The sequence below is a fragment of the Pleurodeles waltl genome, chromosome 4_1 (assembly GCF_031143425.1).
Source record: "Pleurodeles waltl isolate 20211129_DDA chromosome 4_1, aPleWal1.hap1.20221129, whole genome shotgun sequence".
Lineage (NCBI taxonomy): Eukaryota > Metazoa > Chordata > Amphibia > Caudata > Salamandridae > Pleurodeles > Pleurodeles waltl.
In genome coordinates this window covers 459,395,570-459,416,145 of record NC_090442.1, presented here as the reverse complement: position 1 = coordinate 459,416,145, position 20,576 = coordinate 459,395,570, and the positions used below count along the sequence as shown (strand labels likewise).

The 20,576-nt window shown below is 43.4% G+C and overlaps 1 protein-coding gene across 4 annotated transcripts in view; it reads right to left on the bottom strand.

Moving 5' to 3' along the window:
- FAM107B (family with sequence similarity 107 member B) overlaps positions 1–19,125 on the bottom strand; it is a 183,071-nt gene extending 163,946 nt beyond the window's left edge. Inside the window, exon 1 of one of the 4 annotated variants that reach the window (XM_069228729.1) lies at positions 18,473–19,125. The gene's annotated coding sequence lies outside the window, so the exon portion shown is untranslated. Of the gene's footprint in view, positions 1–16,356; positions 17,073–18,472 lie in introns of those variants that run through there. The other 3 variants (XM_069228731.1, XM_069228732.1, XM_069228730.1) reach the window with 3 other exon arrangements.
- Between the last annotated feature and the right edge of the window lie 1,451 nt (positions 19,126–20,576).

The following is a 20,576-nucleotide window of genomic DNA, read 5'->3' as shown; positions in this document are numbered from 1 at the left end:
AACCATCCCCCACCATTAGGTCCCAGACCAGAGGCTAACCACCTTTTTTCCACAGAGCCTTACCACCTGAATTTCCCCAGGTAGGCCTATTTTTTTTTTATTTTTAGCATTTATCTTCCTAATGAGCATATAATTTTGCGCCCCACCCTTAGGGATCCACAACCCTGATAAATGCCCCAGACCTTTTGGCTCTTAGTGTGGGCAGAAACATGTTGGTCCTCAGTTTTTAGACCCCCTTGAGTCATCGTACTCAAAGGAGTCTCCATCCCCATTTTTACTCTTATCTACGCACACCTACATTAAAAACTTCTTAGGAAAACAGGTGATTTGTAAGGTAATTTTATTATTCACTACCCTTATCTGGATCCCTTGTATTATCCAGCAAGATTACATTTCAGAACTCCCTCTGCAGTTCTTTTAACAACGAGGTTGAGTCCGCCCAGGTAGTACCATCTTTCCTGGGTGGGGCTAGGTGGTCATATGATGAAACATGACACTTTAATGTGTGTGAGACCACCTAGTCCGTTAAGGGAACTCCTTTAAAGGTCTAGCCACCTTACACACTCATACATCCTCTCTTATTATACGCTCAACCGGCGCATTTGGCACAGGCCACAAGATACCTGTCCTCTCTTATACCACCCCACACACCTTGTGTGTTTGCAGTCTCTAGCTGAAATTTGAGTTAGTGTGGGGTTGGATCACTCCCGATACTCTCCCTTCGTGTGATAATACAAACAAAATAACCCAGAACTGAGAGTGGGTGGAAAGTCAAACTTTGGGGATAGACAAGAGCCATGCAGGTGAAGAAGACTAAGATGGCCTGCTACAGCTTTAATCTGCCCAGGTTCACACCAAACCATGCCTCAATTAGGTGCCTTGCCCTGGTCATCCTGTGTCTAACCTTGGTAACCAATTTGCTCTGCCACCAGTGTATACCAAAAGTAGACACAAACTATAGCAAATGGGATGGCATCAACACCCTTACCCCAACTCTCACTAGCACATCCACTCAAGTGCAGTTACAGCAACTGCCTAATGGCAGACTGGATCAAGCAAGAGTTTGAAAAATGTGACCACTGCAAGGAATCATCCCAGGAGGCAGTTTCTTAGGAGATTCAGATAGTGATGCCTTTACTTGCTCACCTATAACAATGTAACGTTTTACCTCCTTAGATCAAAAAATATTACTGAACTGCTATAGGGTCTGAGGCATGCACAGAAAATTCACTCACAAACAATGATAACCACTGCATTAGTGTAACACTAATAATCATTTAAAAAAACTTGCAGTGAAGCCTTGAAAGTGCCGATGGGGTCTTCTGCATACAGCCAAATAAACAAGTTCAGATACCTACCATGCATGGTATTGAAGGCCCATGCTGAGCAACCACTCTCTACTTCACACACCGGTAGAAGTTCTTCCTATTCCTTCTAAGAACCCATAGAGAATCAACCCAGGTACATAAAAATTCATCAGAATTTTCCTACACAACAGAATTGCTGTACATGAAAGCATTTACAAAGGTTTTGGTGCAGCCTTTATGTTTATACACTGCCTGGGCTTGGCTTTTATGCAGCTACAATGTTGCACGAGTTCAGGAGGCAGCATTTTTTCATTTGGAGTATCTTGGGTTGACTGTATGCACGGAGCTGTAATGGAGCAGGTAACACCTTAGCTGTCAGGAAGAGGCCAACAATGTCACTTCATAATGTAGAGCAAGACTGGTTGGCGAGGACTGGAATAGCAGTTGGGAAAAGAATGGAGAATCAGCAGAATCTATAGCACTGTCATGGATTCTGGGAGGCCCAAAACCAGAAACATAACAAGAGCTTAGCTTATTATAAGACTTATGGAATGTCTTCACATACTATTCATGGATGGGGTCCAGGGTCCCATTTTTGTGTCATCCAATCCTTCCAGTAGAAGGTCTGAATGAATGGTATACTCACTGATTATAGAAGCACAGGTGAGCTTCCAGGATTCCTTACAGTACTGATGAAAATCAGCTCGACTCTGCACAAAGACCATGGGAGAGTATGTCTTTCTGATTGTGCAGAGTAAGTGAGAGATACGAGTCCAGAGAGACAGTGAGTTCCTGCACAAATTCCCAAAACCAGATATTCACAAGAACTTTATAAGACACTCGGACAGAGTTTTGTGGGCCATTTTTTGCAGTCTGCCATAACATATTTTACCACTGCTAGAAATCAGTACATTACTTAATGTACTGAAGGAGAACTTCCGTTTATTGTTACAGAACACAAGATGGGGAAATCCTATCAACTTGAGGAGTCACCGAAAATGTTTAAATTAATGCTTTATCCAAGTGAGGTTGTGGAAATATACATTTATATAAAAATACAACATAAAATAACGTGCTCACGTATTTCTAGCATTGTGAATTTCCCTCCACAGTCATGTTTTAGTTCACTGGGACAATAAGATTGTTTTTTTGTGTACGCCAATTATGAAAAGACTACCGTACTGATGGTAAAATAAACGTTTCACACTTGCTTTATTCGATTAGATTCATGTCGGTCAAAGATGTATCCGTGGTTGGAGAGTAGAGAGGGATGGCCTACCATGACAAAGGCAAGGGATAGGTTGAAGAGCATTAGTACGCAGAGTGTAGGATGGCCACGCGATGACAGCTGTTTCAGTGGAGGGACGGTGCGGGATCCAGATTAGTAGGATCCAAGTAAGTTGTTAGCCGATGGATGATCGGCGAGTTGAAAGAAAACTAGTTTCACCAATATCCTGGAGAAGAAGAGGAGGTGGGATACGGGGCAATAGTTTGTCGGGGATGAGGCAAGCAGACGGCTTCTTCATGGAGAGGTAAACCTATGCTGATCTGATTGGCGATGTGAAGCATCACACTGACTGAGTGCTAGTCGACCTCTTCATGCATTCTCACAGCATGGTTTAAAAGGATGCAACACCTTTTGAGCAAATGCACATAACGTTCAGAGATTTATAGGGGTTGGTGATTGCTATAAACAGAAAACAATATGAATGAAGACAGGATTGCTGCAGATGGATGCTTTTAGTTTGCACCATGAAATCCTTATTCAGGAGCACAAATTAACACAATCATTACAAAAAAGGAAAGTAATCTTTTGACATTCTTTCCTACCGCATGATACAGTATTAGAATTATGTTCTATTGCTTCAAATATCTGCAATAAAATTAAAGGCTGCTGACTTCAACCCGAGCTCGCTCTTCGTGCAAAAAATGAAAAATAAAAAACACCCACAAAACACAAAATGGATTTGCATCATTATCCAATTAAGGGGAATCACGCCTGCAACGAGTAACACACTACCACTCATAAAAGACTTCCATGATACAGTTATCAATGCTTTCGGACTATAAATCACTCCAGGGACACTAAGAAATAACTACAAACTCATACAATTAAAATATGTCGGATTGCAACGAAGAGATGTTCACATATTGCTACCTTATTTACAAATTCCAGGTGTCATCATAAAGCAGTCTTTATACCATCACCACTTCCCTGAAAAGTGTTGTTGGTCTCAAATTTCCAGAGATGGTTGGAAATTAAATTTAAAACATAAAAAAAAAAAAGACAAGACAAGACGTTTTCAGGCGACAGTCAATACGCTGGGATATGTTACCGAACAGTTACTATTTTGTTAGAATTACACCAAATGTCTAGTTTTATCGTCAACGCCTGTGCTAATTGAGGGGTGCTGAAGGGAGTTGTGATTGTTGTCTGAGGTAGGGATAAATGACTGAGACCGTTCCAGTGTAGGGGGGACACAGCAGAGATGAAAGAAGAGACCGACGTAGATCTATGGTCCCCTAAAATCAACATCGTTTTCAAAATCTTGGTTGATATGGATATAAGTACTGCGATGGGATGCCGGGAACTAGAGTGTAGCAAATTCAAGGTCACCCTGCGTCAACTGAGGTCTGACAGGGATGTTCATAAGTTGTCAACTAGCAACATCTGACATCTTGCCACTGCTATCCTGGTTATTTTGAGGCCTACTTTGAGTAGTTTAAGAATGTTATTTATTGCTTCAACTCCAGCCCTGTATTTTTGGAGAAAATGAAACAAACTATATTATGTCCTGAAGGGCAAGCAGAATAGAGAAGTTATTGAAATGCAGATGTTGGCTAGTCTAATGGTATTAGCCTGCAGTAATGGAATAAATGAGAACGAAGGAATGGACTCGAATAAACATGCATCTAGCACAACGCAAGTACATCACACACAGGAGAAAAGTGGTCTAAGCCTATGTAGCAAAACGTGGCGCAGTTACATCCGGGTGCATTCACTGGCTCCACGGTATTTACAAAGGGGCACTGCACTACTTGGATGCAGGAGTAAACCCAAAAAATATTTTCAACTTTATTACATCACATTAGGTATTCGAGATCTAGGAGTTCGACCTTGATGGGGAATAGAAGGGCTACAAAACTTGGACACCAGCTGTAATAGCACAGTTCCACCTTGGAGATGTGCAACATCTTGCTGAATCACAACTTGCTGAATCACAAGCTTATCACCAGCCACAGGTAGGTAAATATTATTCTGCACTAATCTCACTCGTTTCGGGCTTGGCTCACAGCACAAACGGGAAATGGTTCCGTTAAACCTGAGTTGCATAATCTTCCTCTATACAAAAAACATTGCAGGCCACGCAGTGCATCAAATGACCCTTGACAAGAATCAAACATGTGACACTGGTCAACAGATAAGAGTGTACTGAAATACCTATTCTAATTGCATAATAACATCCACATTAGGAAAAAGTGGTTGCCTAGTTATAAACACACATGGTTTGGTTTATTGCACATGGTTATTGATGTTAAGCATGGTCACCGTACCTTCATGGTTTTAAAGTTCCACACAGATAATGAACCACATCAAAAGACCTAGATTCTGCCCCTAAAATTTAAACACTGGTCCTTCTGAGTGGAGAAGCCCCTATATAGATTCCTTTCAGACGACTACCATAACAGAGGAATTTCACATTGTTTTATGATACAACTATGTTAATAATGCAGTGCACTGAAATCGCACACAATAAAAACCCTTTTCAATTTTAGGAACAGCTTGTAGGACAAGTGGGTGGCATCTCTATTACCTTTGCTCGAAACCTCCCAAAATGTGTGTGGCCCAATTTGAAACCCCAGGCATCTGCAGTAACAATAGCCCATAAAAGAACACAGTGAAAACCTGGGAACAATAAATTGATGGCATTCGGGGCATATGGCAGAATGACACTCTTCAAGATCTGCTATGACTACCATCTAAAATTTACAAGCACCAACAATAAAGGATGCCTTTCCTAGACCTGAAAAGTTATGTTGCAAGTGGCAAACTAAACCGCACTTTTCATCAAAAGCCTAGATTTGGCTGTTCTTGTTTCAATTCTACCCACAAACTCCTTGTGAGAATTTACTGACCAAGAATTTTTGAGGTACAGGAGAAACTGTAGGTCAACTTCCAAATACATCTCTGAAGACGCAACCCTTCAATCTATAGTTGAAAATGTACATATCAAAGAAGAGATTTATGTACACCAACACGAGCCCTTTGCAAGATAAAAACATTACTTGAAGTAAAACCGAAAAATGATTCCATGACCGTAGTGACTACGTAATGAAATTAAGATTATCAAGACAAACTGGAAGATACCTAATGTATGCACCCAGTACTTCCGACACCAAGGCTAGCATGAAAAAAGGCCACAACCTTTGTGACCAAATGCAGATACTCACCAACACTCTTTGAAATCTACGTGACTTAAAGTATATTATCCCTGTGGCACGTGAAAATTGGCCATCTCATTTTTGACACTAAAAACACTACTCTAATCGGAAATAAAACTTGGAAGATAAGACAACACACAAATTGCCACGTCAGACGTAAGTGACTCTGCCACTGTCAGCTACAAAAGAGTTTGGCGTGACCACAAAATTAGTTAAATTAAAGAGTACAAGAACATTGCAACTGCACAAAACAGACCTCGCTAACATACAACCTGACCACTCAGTATATCCCTGAGCAACAGCACCAGAATGGTTAAACTACGAGTACAAGAACATCACAGCGACTAAAACAGAACTAGATATCAAACAACCTTGTAACTCATTATACCCTCGACTATCTGCAGAGTAATCATGCAGAAGACATACACCAATGACTGCAAAAAGTTACCAGACCTGCTCTTTAAATAAGGAACAATTAAAGTTTTTTGAAAACTCATAATTATGGTTTAAACAATGGCAGAGTGACATTTATTTAAAAAACAATTGAAATGGTGGAACTGCAGGAAACTTATGGAAGGAATGCTTGAATTAATCTCAGCTACTGGTGACCGCATTCCAGTGACGTTCACCCACCACGCTGCTCTACACTGAGACCAACCATATGCAGGTCAACCGTAGTCCTGCTCCTACAGAAACAATACAGCCCACATTTCCAGGCTAGAACCTTGCCAGATGGAAAGACATGCAATCCCAGATGGGTTTTGGCAGGGTTAGGCCTTATGAGGGCTAGAGCTTGATTCCTGAAGCTGCATAAGGAAAGGTCTCACGTCTGGTTATACCTGACAAAAACAGGGCATCTACTGCAACAAACAAGAAGAAATGCCTGAATTAACCCCAGTCAGTGGGTATTACCTGGGCTGCATTTCGGTCTATCATTTTTCACCCACCATGCCACTACAAACAGAGACCAGCCACAAGAACATCAATTTTAGTCTTTCTTCACTAGGAATATCCCAACTTGTTTGACCTGACAGCCTTAAGTTGGTCTTCCCCCAACTTTTTGCCTGCCTCCCCTCCATTTTTCTGATCTTGCTTTTGCTGGTTTTAGGACTCTGCACATTTTACCACTGATAACCAGGGCTAAGGAGCTTGTGCTCTCTCCCACAAGTATAATAACATTGCCCTTTAACCATGTCTCAGACCTGCCATTGCAAAGCCTGTGTGTGCAGTTTCACTGTCAATTCATCTTGATATTTAAAACTGCTTGCCAAGCCTTAAACCCACCTGTTATTACAGACACGTCAACTCTAAGGTAGGCCCTAGGTAGCCCACAGGCAGGGTGCAATGTAAGCAAAAGGTAGGACATGTATTTGTAGGTTTTACATATGCTGGTACTGAAAATCACCCAAAGTCGTTTTATCACTATTGTGAGGCCGGCTCTTTTCACAGGCCAGCATTGAAAATTTCATTACATACTTCTGAATGTAATGGAATTTCCAATTCTGGTAAGTGGTAATGTCTGATCTGAAAGGAGTGGCATTGTCATGTTTGGTATGGTTAAAATAGTAGTTAAAAATCATGCCTACTGGTGAAGTTGGATTTAACATTACTATTTTAGGAATGGCACTTTTAGAAAGTAGGCATTTCTCTGCACACTACTGCTCTCTGTGCCTTACAGCCTGTCTCCAATTCACATCTGGTCTGTGCTGGTTGGCAGTTCCCTTGTGCATTCCACCCACACAACCATAAACAGAGAACACTCAGCTGCATCTACATTCATCTGCATACTGATGGGTCTTTCTGGGCAGGAAGGGTGGAAGGGCTCTCACACTAAAGGCTAGTGACCCGACCTCACACAAAGGACTGATAACCCCTCAGATTCCCCTGGCAGACAGAACTGGGTTGAAAGGGGGAACTGGTGCACTTCACTACTTCAAAGGCACATTTAGATGTATAAAATGGGTCAGTGACCCCACCCCCCACCCTTCAAATCAGACACTTATGGGCCTGCCACTGGACTCTGTCAAAAGGCGTGCAGTGCTGCCTAAAGGACTCAGCTGGACTGCTTTTATGGAAGGACTGCTCTTCTGTTTGTTGCCCTGTTGCTCCTTGACTCTGCTGGAAGGACTTTGCCTTACCCAACAAGTGATCTCCAAGGACTTGGACTAAGTTTGCCTCCTGTTGAGAAGTCTCAGGGACACCAAATACTTCCTCCGCCAGCATCTGGGCTCTCTTGCCCGAGAGTCCTGACATGTCAAGGGCTGCTAAACCCAATTCCTGGACCTTTGGGAGCGAGTACTGATGAAACAAAGAAGAAACCAGTGTACCAACACCCAGAAAGACTTCAGACCCGAAGCCGCTGCAGCGCTTCCGAGTCCCACCACAGCGGGAGTACAGAGTTCTGTGTCAAAGGCATCCGTGGCACCCGACTTTGCCACAGCACCTGTGGCCCCGTGGAGTGATCACAACCCGGAGAAGGCGGGCGGCGCCTCACAGCTTGACTCACCAACCTCGCTGGGTCTTATGGAACAGAGAACTCGCAACCGACGCCACATCAACTCCTGCAACCATAAGGAACCAATGCCTCAGCCTTACCTCCCCTGCCTAGCTGTAAGGAACCGATGCCTCATCTCCCCAGTAGCAATAAGGAACCAAAGCCCCACCAGCTTCAGTGACACCTCACCTCCCCAAAACTGTGCAACGTCTTTGTTTCCTCATCGTTTCCAAGGTACTGTACTCAGCGTCAGTGCAACTCCGGTACCGGCCCTCACTTCCGGCGAGTGGCATCAGGCGGTTGGAAGCGACTCCATCATGACGCAGTGGTAGCCCCAGTTAGAGCTACTCTGTTTCTAAGTGCTATACTACATTTAATCTTTAAAAATGTGTATCTTCTCTTGTGAATGTTGGATTTTTACTGTTTTTATCTTATTAAGATAAATATTATCTATCTTCTAAACTGGTGTGGAGTACTTTCTGTGGTGTTTTCACTGTGTTACTGTATGAGTTATTGCACAAATAATTTACACATTGCCTTCTAAGTTAAGCCTGCCTGCTTTGTGCCAAGCTACCAGAGGGTGAGCACAGGACAATTTAGGGTGTGTTGTGACTCACCCTGACTAGGATTGTGGCCCCTGCTTGGAGAGGGTGTACACCTCTGCCATTTAGAGACCCAATTTCTAACACTGCTCAAACTTCCAGGCCAGGTATCCTTCCTCGCAATAACCCCCCCCATTAGTCACAACACCGTAATGTTGGCCTTTCTTGTCCAAGCACTGTGATTTGCTCATCGCACAGCCTTTATGTTTGCTGAAACACAATATTTTGCAAAGTAGGTAGTCCAAGGTGGTGCCCGTTCATTTTTGCACTTTGAAAGCATGTTGAATTCACAGACAAGACTTCTATTATTGGGATGCTCACTGGGCAGAAATAGCCAGAATTTCAGATTAGATTTTTCCACTGAAGGTAAACCGACTGTGACACCTACACTGTCCACTACTTGGCTTATGCAACAAAAATCTGAAAACATTCTTGAATAACATACTAGGTCAAGATGACCAACAATGTCAGCGGCTGTGTACGCATCTTTATATGAACTCTTGCACCACGCCATTCTACCACGATGGATCCAGCATACGTGAGGCCCATGACGCACAGGTACAGTCCTCGAAACATTCCTGCCAATTTGTAATAGCAACAAAGGATGTATTAAAATTAAGTGATCTGACCTCTTTGGGGGGCATAAGTAGCAAGTCAATCAATTGACAGGTGCTATAATCCTTTGGATTTGCTGTAGCTCTGCAGATTTAAAACCTTTCAAAAAGCCAGTTGTCAGTGACTTAATAATGAACTCTTCAATTTGAGGTTGTTTCCCTCAAAAGATAATAAACCCCTCCATGGCTCGAAGCACGTCAAAGCAACGTTCAAACATATGATGTGTGCAAAATTTGTAGTAATCCTTGGCATTTACCTAAGCACTTTTCTGACTTGCCTTTCCGGTAACATAATTTTTTGGACTCGCTGGGATTTGAATCTGTGACATGTTCAAACACAGATCTCTGTAGTGAAGGATTACTCCAAAATATATATTCTGCTCCTACTTTAAAAAACACAACGCTGAGGGCAGACCATATGGAGCTAGTACCTGTATTACGATACTCAACATGTAGGTCTAGTGGTAATCTGCTAATTTCTCAAACCGATGGGCAAAAACATGCATCGCAATGCTACGTAGAAATACCAAATAAAAGTAAACAAGCCGATATCATTTCATATAATGGTTTACCTTGGGCCCTACATTTTGGAATCTTCGGTATCAAATGCATAAGAGTTTACAGAGGGAACAGCTTTCCCAGCGGCGTAGAAATCAATGAGTAAGCAAATATGCACGACCACAATTGAAGCAATCAATCCAGTCAGCCTGCATTTCATGACTCTCTTGAGCATAGCCTGGAGGGGCGGCATAATGAAACGAAACAGACACTGGCGTGGAGGTAAAGGAAATATGTTTTGTGGGGCCCTTTGAGTAGGGTGGTTAACTGAGGTCTTACCCTTTTCTTTCACTTGGCTCACAAGTTGATTTTATTACACTCACGTGTTATGGGGAAGGATATTTGATGCATCGTTAAAAACAAATGAACTATAAACATGCATTGGTTTGGCTTTTTTTCCAGGTTGAATATCAAAAGACATCTTAAAAATAATTTAAATGCGTACACTGGCGACATCAGAGAGGTAATGCATCTTTACCTTAACTTTGTAAGATTATGTATGGTTTTCGCTCTGACAGATGGGTAGAATTTAGCACAGTAAGTATAAAGGAGGAATTAAGAATAAACATGTTGACCCCACGTTTCAAAGGTGTGCGTGTAACACTTTTTTAAAAATTTCTATGGAAGAAAAAGTAATCAGTTAAAATAAAATGTAATACATATCCATCTTCCAACACTATTTTAATGTTCGTGAAATCTCAACTGTAAGCATTCCCTAGGAAACCTATTTCGAGATACACAGAAACCGAGTACCCGTGGCACAGGCATACAAGAGCAAGGGTGACTGAGCATTAGGAGGCTACATACTGCTTCACATTCTAGGAAAAGTGGTTCCAGGAGTCAGCATGGCAAAAACCACTAAAACTAAAAGAACATCTACTTATTAGTCCCCAGGGTCCGCATCTCCTGGGGCCACCTTTTTTTTTTTTTAAAGGGGGGGGGAGGGCGCCCCTTCACCGTGAGCCTTATTAGGTCCCAGGAACCCCACCCCTGGGACTGTTTTATAATTCAGGGAGAGGATAACACAGCCCCATGCCTGTGCCTCATTGAGGCCCCTGGACCCCATCCCTTGGGTCATCTGTTTTTTTGTTTATTAGCAGAGGGGGCACACAGCCCCCCTCTGCAAGCCTAAAGGAGGCCCCATCCCCCCCAAGGCCAGTGTGTATGTTTTTTTAGCGAGAGCGTCCGCGGGGCCCCAAGATCAGCTCCAGGGACCTCATCCCCAGAGCTTGACCGCAATGTCCCAGGGATCCTAGCCACTAAGACATTGCAGTTCCCTGCCCGGGAGGGTGCATGCTACCCTGCCTGCACTCTCCAGGCCAGGGGTCACAAAAATGCTGCTCCTGTCTAGGTAGAAACAAAGTAATGGAGACGACTCCCGCCAGCACCCAGTATGGTGCTGGTTGGCACAGGCAATGCCGGCTCCCACTACAGGTGTCGGCTGTGGTGCCTGTTGGGAGCCAGGTGCAGTGGACCCCGCATCGCACAACTTTTTTAAAAAAATGGCGTGTCTCCCAGATTGACACCGGGGTAGTCACAAAATAAAAAAAATAACAAAAACCAATAATAAATGAATGACAGGACAGGCTGATTTAATATTCACTGCTCTGGCAAGGAGTGCTCCATAATGCCCTAGGGCATTTGTAAATTATATATTTTCTTGCTGGTGGTGCCCCTAGAAGGGGCAAAGACATCACCAGCCATGTTTTTTTTATGCTGTGGGAGGCTGCAGGAAGTGCAACAACTCCACCTGCAACATTTAAAAAAAAAAAAAGGAGCAAGTCTTCTGGGCCACTGAATCCACAACCCTAGCAGAGATTGCCATATGTTTTTTAGAGTACACCTAGCTGGAGCTGTATGACCTTCAGTTGGAGTGTAGGGTCCCCTTGTGGTGGGTTATGTGGCTGCATTTTGTGGCTTGTATACCGTTATGAGAAAAACATGTTGATTTTTTAAATAACGTAAAAAACAAAATGTTAAGAGACACTTTTGTTAAACATTGCACTGTGAGAATTTATCAAATATACATTTGATTATAGTTATTGGTCACTTTTGACAAGCATAATAGGGCTTCCTTATATATGTTGATGTGCTGACTCCATAATAAGGTTAATAGTCCCACTGTCCCTTTGACAAACCCAATATGTCTGCCTTACCTAAAATGACACCCTTTATGTTGTTGCATCACACAGTCAGCCGAGCACGCATGCGAGACTTGGGTGCACGGCTTTGACAAAGGCCAGATCCTGTGCCCAACCTACACCGTGCACAGTAAAGGACATCTTTACGTAAAAAACAAATATTAATAACAATTTGACTGAAAAAAAGCAAAGGTTAAAGTGAAATTATAGTTAAGAACTGTAATTAGATCTTACTTTAAATTTGTTACAAAACATAGAAAATCACTATTAAAAAAACCAAAGGTTAAAGTGATGTTATATTTTGGGGAAAACTGCAGTTTAATACATGGTATTAAACTAACAAAACCACTGAAATTTACCAGTTATAGTTACCTCAAGTAACTATTACTAGTCCCCTCTCCATGCTCTGGTAATTACCTCACATATTACATCATCACTCGTGAAATGGTCTATGACATCACTGATAACATCACTGAAACATCTGAAACAGTATCATGGATGACAACACTGTGCGTGCATAGTCACTTTATTTTCCTTCAATAAATGTCACTTCTACGCCTCTGCCATGTATGTGATTCATTACCATAGAGCTGGTAGGGCAATAATGACAGTAGCTGCACTAAGTGTACTGATCTCCTACTGACATTGCGTTTCCCAAAACTGCTCTCTTATGTAATTCTTGAAACAGCCTGCAATGAATGAACAGGTTCTGTCAAGTGACTGCAGGCCTCGGAATATTGTGGATACTACTATATTGGGGGCCTTCATTAGACAGTAAAGTAACATTAAAAAAAAATAAAAAAAAGAAAGCAAAAACAGTGAATTATTCAGAAATGCCCTACACCTAAATAAGCAAAGAAATGGTGGATCACAACGCTAATGTGAGGTACAAATTTGTCAGTGGTACTGGCGTCCAGCTGCTCACGGATGCTGGTCAGGCGCAGCAAAGTAGAAGGTACTGTGTTTTCTCCTCTTTATGTCTGCCCCACACATCTCACCCAGTTTGCTATCCTCTCTCTGTGGGTATCTCATTCTTCTACAACAAGTGGCATGTCGACTTCGCCTCCCTCGAACCCAGTTCAGATGAGCAGGGGAGGTCTTGCGCAGAATGTGGTGAGGAATGTATATTGCTACAGGGAAGGTCTGAAGTATTTAGGATCTGCAAGGAGTTCTTAGTGGAGAGAGGAGTGGATGTGGTTCGAGTGGATCAAGTTAATTAACGTAGCCAGGTTAAGGATCCTTAATATTTATGTACGCTCCTAGAGAAGTTGATCCACGAACCCCTGGGTGTGCTCTCAGCAATTATACCCCTGACACCACCAGCCCAGCATGTTTTCCTGCATTTACCCCAGATTTTGAAATCAAAGCACTTGGTGCCTGAAAACTGACTGTGGAAAACGGTAATAAAGTTGATAATGGGCTTTTAGGAGTAGCCCAACGGCAACAGTCCTGTGATTGTTTTTAAGTAACAAAGGTATGGTAATAATTTACAGACAAATAATATTACAAATCAATACTAAGTAGGCAAAACAGGTATACTAAGTATGATAGCAGGCAAAAGAGAAGCTATTCATAAATTGCCCAAAGAGAAGCAGACTGAACTGGCGACTCCAGTGATTATGCGGAGGGCATTATACTCATAGTGTATAATGGACTAAGGGGTTATAATGTACTCAACAATTTCTGCTTGGGTTTCTGAACGAAAGTCACATTACTCCAGTTCACCACTAAACTTGTACCCCATACATTCCCACCAGAGCCGTCCACGATCTCCAACATGGTGAAATGTTACACCATCTTGCCTGGTAAGAACAAATACATTTCAAAACTGCAAATCAGGGTGTCAGTATTTACACAACTGGGGAAAAGCGTGATTTCAACAGTACAAGTGTAAAATACGTTTAAATATGTTCCTAGAGAAAATGATAAAGGGGCACTGGTTTATTATATGTAAACTTATGAAAAGTAAACCTAGAAATATGTGTTTATCGTTTTGGTTCATCTAGCGGCTAACTGCCACAAATCCCGTTGCTCTCCTTTGGTAAAGAAGCGCTCGACGCTAAGCGCGCATTGGTTGGTTTGTTAATTAACTGGGAGCTCTAGCGAATAGCAGTTGCTCCCAATCAGACATTTCCCACGCTGCTTCCAGTCACTCACAGCAGCCCCGGGTCACGTTACGAAAAGCAGAAGCTGCCCAGACAAAAGGCAAGCACATCCAGAGGGCACATGCTCGGCTGTCACACGAGTTATGCACGAGGACATGAGATGTGTGCGAAGGCTCACTGGTGCAAAGCGGGTGATATTTGTGCAAGATGTCACAGCAAGGAAGACAATACCTCAGAGTGAATACTGAGATAGGGAAGAGAATGGGCAAAGCTCCTATCAAATGCCCCCGGCCCCAGATTCTCCATCCGGGATACATAATTGGAAGTTCAACTGCCCTCTGTTTTAGGACTTGATCTGTGTTACGGATTTCTGAGGTTACTTGATCTGAAATGTGCAGATTTACAAGGACAGTGGCCACACACAAACCCTGAGTTTGGAGCTGTCACTACTGGAAATGCCGCTCACAAGCAGTCACTTCGACTTAGGTAGATATTAAATAAAACGATACGTGTTTCTGTGATCACTAGTCCCAACAACGTTTTAACTTAATGAAATATTGATGTTAGCTCGGCAGGACAGCTCAGGAAAAATCTATATGAAACTTCAAAAATCAAGCAGGCCTACTCAAGTCTTTCGAGCTTTCAGAAGCCAAAAAATGTAAAGCGTTATTGATGATGAGGTGCAAAAAAGCACCAAGAGACAGCTTGGTTTGTGGGGTGCACCGCATAAAAAGTCAAAAGTACTACCTTTCCCGTACATATGGTAAATTGGGAGCTTGCCTAGCCTGTTTGCATGTCTGCGCACATCCAAGGCCTATAAATAAGCTTTCAGGTGCGTCATCATGCTTCTATCACTCTTTTAAAACAAGCCATACTGGTTCACACTTGTTAAGTTTCAGATGAATACATCTTTCCAAGAACCATACCTGGCTGCTGTGTAGAGGAGCTCCAGCCCTCCTCTGCACGCTCTCACTTGTTCCCTTCTCCTATGTACATCACATCATCCAGGAGGAATGCAGGTCGAAACTTAAAGGAAGAAGGCAACACCTGACAGAGAAAAATCTGGCTTGTCTATTTTAGGAGATGTGCAGAAAAAGCAAAATACTGCATTGTGGAATACAAAATATATAAAAAGGCAGGCTTCCCTCACATACCTATCTAATACTGATCACTTTATAAGCACTTAGTAATGCAACAAAGTCAAATAGCATTGTGAAAATCTAGCTATGTTAAGGCGTGGCCTCTGTAAAACCTTTGGAATTATCTCTATAACCATATTGTGTTATTATTTATAAAGCACACATATGCAATTAACCAGAAAAGAGAGGTTTCGCTGCATAGACAAAATGCATTGGCACCTTGCTGAATAAACTAACACTGAAAAAGCAAATAGGCTAGGGCTTCACATGCTGATGCACGAAAAGAGGTGCGCACAAGTGTGCATTTGTGCACATGTAAACAATGCAGAGATGACAGATTGAGACAGGGAGCTGTAAAGTAGTTCCTCATGCATCAAAATGCATGGACTCCATTGGAGGGGAAGGGAACAGCAAAACAGCTAATAGCATTAGGTGAGAGTAAAATACTCCTTTGGGCTGAAACAATAGATGATAGCCATAGTCTTGAACCATGTACTAGGCCAGGTTGGCGCTATTTTAATACCGTACACCTAAATAGTAGTGCAGTACTAAGCCATAATGTATGCATCATTGTCTGTAACTAAAACAGGTCAAACATACTCGTAAAAGTTTTAGCTGAAATTTGACTATTGTAATTTACTCTCCCTAACCTCTTTGGATGGCTTTATCACCTATACTTACAGAATGCTGCAACATGCCTGGTTGCTGTCTTGTCTAAATGTCAGCATGCTAGTCTCACCTTAAAATTACTGCAATTGCTACCTATTCTCATGGCAGAGTCCTATTTAAAGCTTTTGTGACGGCTCACAAAACACTGCATCATATAATACCTGACTTTACGGCCTCAAAATTCACCCGATAAAGCCCCGGGAAATCTCTTCAGCCATCTTATCATTAGGTCTAGGTTGACAATGCAGTGGTCTTAACAGATCTATTGTTTCCAGTATACTTACGGTGGTCTTTGTGTCCACCTCTTTCAACCGTTGACTTTTCAGACTAGCTTTGCAAGGGTAAAGTCGAGGAGTAAAAGAAGATACTGCTGAGTTGTGGTCGGTAATTTGTGATGCAGTGTTCCTTAAAGAGGTGAGTTATCAACTGTTTCCTAAATTGGAGCAGGAGCAGCGTTGTGGCAGCAGACGATGACAGTACCCAGCTGGAATGTACTGACGTACCCAAACACAACTACAACAACTGGTGGTATACCAACGTTAGACATGGCAGGAGCAAAGTTCAATCAACTACAAGGTGCTGCAGTGTCTGACAGGCTAACTTTTTGCAGACCATGGTTGATGCAACAAAATGTAGTATCCCACTATGTTGCAAGCATGCCATGGGATGCAAGGCACGCTGGAGCCCAAGTCCTTGTAAGTATTATGGATTCCATTTATGGCTGAGGCCATTTGTTTCCCTCCTTCATTCAAATCATTCAGCTCTTGTGTCCCAACAGTAGAAAGTTGTGTATTCACCGTGTCCTGTTCTAGGCCAGCAGTTTCGGTGAACTTGACAGGGGCTTTCACACAGAACTCTGGCACCAAGCAAGAGGTATTGGTATGCAAATACTCTGCGGGGAAGACCCAGCTTCTCCTTCAAAAGCCTTATTCAGGGCTGCCTCATACTCCGTCGTTGCCAAAGAGTAAGCCACGCCAACAGCACATCCCTGCAACGGAACGACCACTGTGCATCACAAGACAGAGTAACGTTAAACCTAAGGAACACAAATGCGTACCTACAGCACGTTTAATAATTCGTGATTACATTAGTTTTTTTTACTTCCCTTTACTTGTCCCATGAAGCCATCCTCTGCTTTTTACAAATGAAATATGTATATACATTTAGCAGATGCGTCACAGCAAACAAACATGTTGTTACCAGACACGGTTATCAACCAGCCAAGAGACTACAAATGCAAAGTTGCTGCAGAACCAGTTAACAACACTTAAAGAAGTGCACACGGATGGAAGAAAACAATAATGTCTGCGAAAGAAACCAAATCGACTGTGCACTTTTAAGGAGACTAAGTAACGTAATGGCTTGACGTTTCCGTTCCCAATGGGGCATTTTATGGTGAATTCTAATGCAAAACGTGATTAACAATCATAAGGCTTAGCAATCAGCAGAGATCGACACAGGAAATGTATACAACCTTGTCTGCCAAGACGCAACATGTTCTTGGCTGAATCAATCCTTAGCATTCACTCCTGCATACTTAAATAGGTAGTGCGGGCTGCGCGCCCATCTATTGTCATAGTCAGAGCAATCATGGGGCGTATGTTTTGCAGCTTTTGATTTCAATCGTTCGGCCATGTCTGGGCAATACTGAGCCGCATCTTGTTACTAGTGCCTGACCTTCCATTTAGAATGGGGTACCATTGACACGGTCTACAATACTGAATGAATATATGTGACTGACCCACAAAATAAATATACCATGCGCTGAACAGTACAAAACGACACAGATAACTACAGTTCAAAAGCATCACTTACTGAACTACAATACAAAGACAATATTTATATAGAACCATGAGCCTACTGCCTGACCCACAATATAAGCAAACACCACTACCTCACGAAAGCTACTGCCGCTAACTGACCTACAGTAAGTAAACATTCCAAAAGCCTGACCTGCTAAATTAAGACATCACACTGCAACACCTACAATAGAAAGACATACACGGGATGACCCACAATAAAGAGAAAATAGCTCTAAATGCCCAATGACATGGACAAGGATTGACTTTTGATGCATAGCCAATGGCGCCAAAATACCGTCAATGTAAAAGGCAACGCAGCCTATTACCAATATGAAAAACAGTACTACGAGCGCATCCGCAGGAAAAAGTATGCAACACCACCTAATAAAGGCATTGTAATCCAAATAGAAATAACTTTAAAACGAGTGACAAGCGATGTTATGACAACACAAAAGTCTGGGCTACAAAATAAAAACATTACAAAAGGATGAGCACTCAAAATGTTAATACAGGTACCTGACTAATGGTTTAAAAATGCCACCTACTCAACGTGTCAATACATTTGAATAAGGCGAGGCTTCCCGAACATGAAACTTACCACTCTCGACTGGAGACTTTAAAGCATCCGACTGCCCCTACTCGCTGCCGACTCCCACCAACCCAACTTCAATCTGTGAAGCAGAGGGGACCGGGGGTACTCGCAACGCTGATTTCAGTGATTGACAGGCCACGGGGTGGATCGAGGAGGGTCTTTGTGGCGGTTCGTCCCAGTGGACCCCGCGATTGGTTAGACAAATGTCTGGCTTAAAGAACGCCCCTTCTGTTCAGAAGACACCGCCCTGCTGCTCCGGAAGAGGCCGCGGCACCGCTCCCAAAAAGCACGGCCCAGCCGCCCGTGAGCCGCAGCTCCAGGCTGTGTGCTCCCCACCAGGGAGTACTCCCCGGCTCGCGGGGCAGGTGACCTGCCGGGTGGAGTGTCACTCACTCTACGCAGCCTCACCGGACGGACCGGCTGCGGTGGAGGCTTTAGTGCCACGCCTAACCGTGACGGCCTCGCCCACGTGTTTCTACATCTTCGCTGCGTGGTATATGCCTTCTCCTGCACAGGGGAAAGTGCGTGTTAACGGGTGGGCTGCAGCGAGCTGTGCATTTTACCCCGGTAGGGTGTTTTTTTTAGCTCCCCCCGGACGTGCTGCTGTCTGCTGATGATGGCTCCTGAAATCCAGCCTGCTCCTGAAAAATCCGGACTCCGGCGCCGAGGAGGGAAGCTCCGCCTGCCGGAGAAACACTGTGCAGCGCAGGAGTGGGCAGCCCCATGTGAGCGGGTCACTCGAAGTGGGACTCTCGTTAGTCAGCGGAAGGGGTGCCACAGGGCTGTCAGGAGTAATACACCATTACCAATTCCTTGGCGTTTCTTTACCCACCCAGTCCGTTCTCGGAGTGTCGTTTTGGTTTATTATACCAAAAACAAAGAACTAACAAGCGTGACAATGATACTTTGTAAAAGAAAATCCTTGGACGATTAGCTTGCAGCCATAGATATATGGATTTATCCTGCGGCTGTGGCTGAGGGAAGGGGGGGTGTACCTATCAGGCATGGTATGAAGTGGTAGCAGCGAGCGTGGTCGTTCAGGGAGCACTACAAGCACTCCCTGCAGCTGCCCCCTTCGGCTGCTCAATGATGGGGTCGAGGTTAGTGTAATGAGGGGGCTCCCCTTAGTATCGTGGATAGCAAAGGCAGAGTCATTAGACATAACCTAAAGACGGCATAGTATCCTTTATTTGCAAACAGTTGCATAAACTTCATGAATCACCACCGTAATTCAGCAGCAGTTAACCACTGAGTAATAAAAGAGCGTGGCCGCTCTCATCAGCTGGCAACACCCATAAGTGTAAGAGTTCTTCTGGAGCACACGTGGATCCGTCTTATTCTCTGGCTCAACTCCAGCCGCCCACCGCCTGCCCAGCATGCATATTGTAGCACCCTTTCCAGCCCGGAAGCATGCAAATGAGCACGCCACATGCAGAGCTGTGTAACAGACATCTTTATTCCTCAGCATACAATCACACACTGCATTGTATCATAACTGTTAATAACCACACCATAACACCTCCAAGAAAGTTACGTAATTCCTCTGTTAAGGCCATCCAGAACCACAAGGGTCGTAGCTCACACTGTCTCACGATATTATCTCTCCCCCTTCGTTAAATAACAAGTATAAACAACACTCTCATATTTCTTCAATAAGTGGTTGAGGCGCTTGCACAAGATGGCCAGATAGAGTGGTATGAGTTGGTTGAGTTTCACTGTGGTTGTGGACCAATGGCACAGGTTCTGATGCTTGATGTGGACAGTTAGGTGAGATAGCCTCATTCATAATTGCAGGAGTTGACAAACGTCGAGGTAGGTGCTTAAGGTGTAACAAGTCTTGTGTGATGGACTTTCTGGGATGATGCGCTGTCATCGTGCGTCTTTTGCATGTCATAACCCTTAGAGGATCGTCAGCAGACAGAGCGTCTTCTGCTTTTGTTTCGTCTTGCCCAGGACTCAGTCACCTTCATCGAAGACTGTTTCCTGAGGTTGTCGATGCCGATCAGCATATGTTTTCATCTTGCACTTTCGGGAAATATCTGTGACGCAAAGCTTATCACTATTCAAGCCTCGGACCACTGTGGCAGTTTGAGTCCAATGGCTCCCCCAA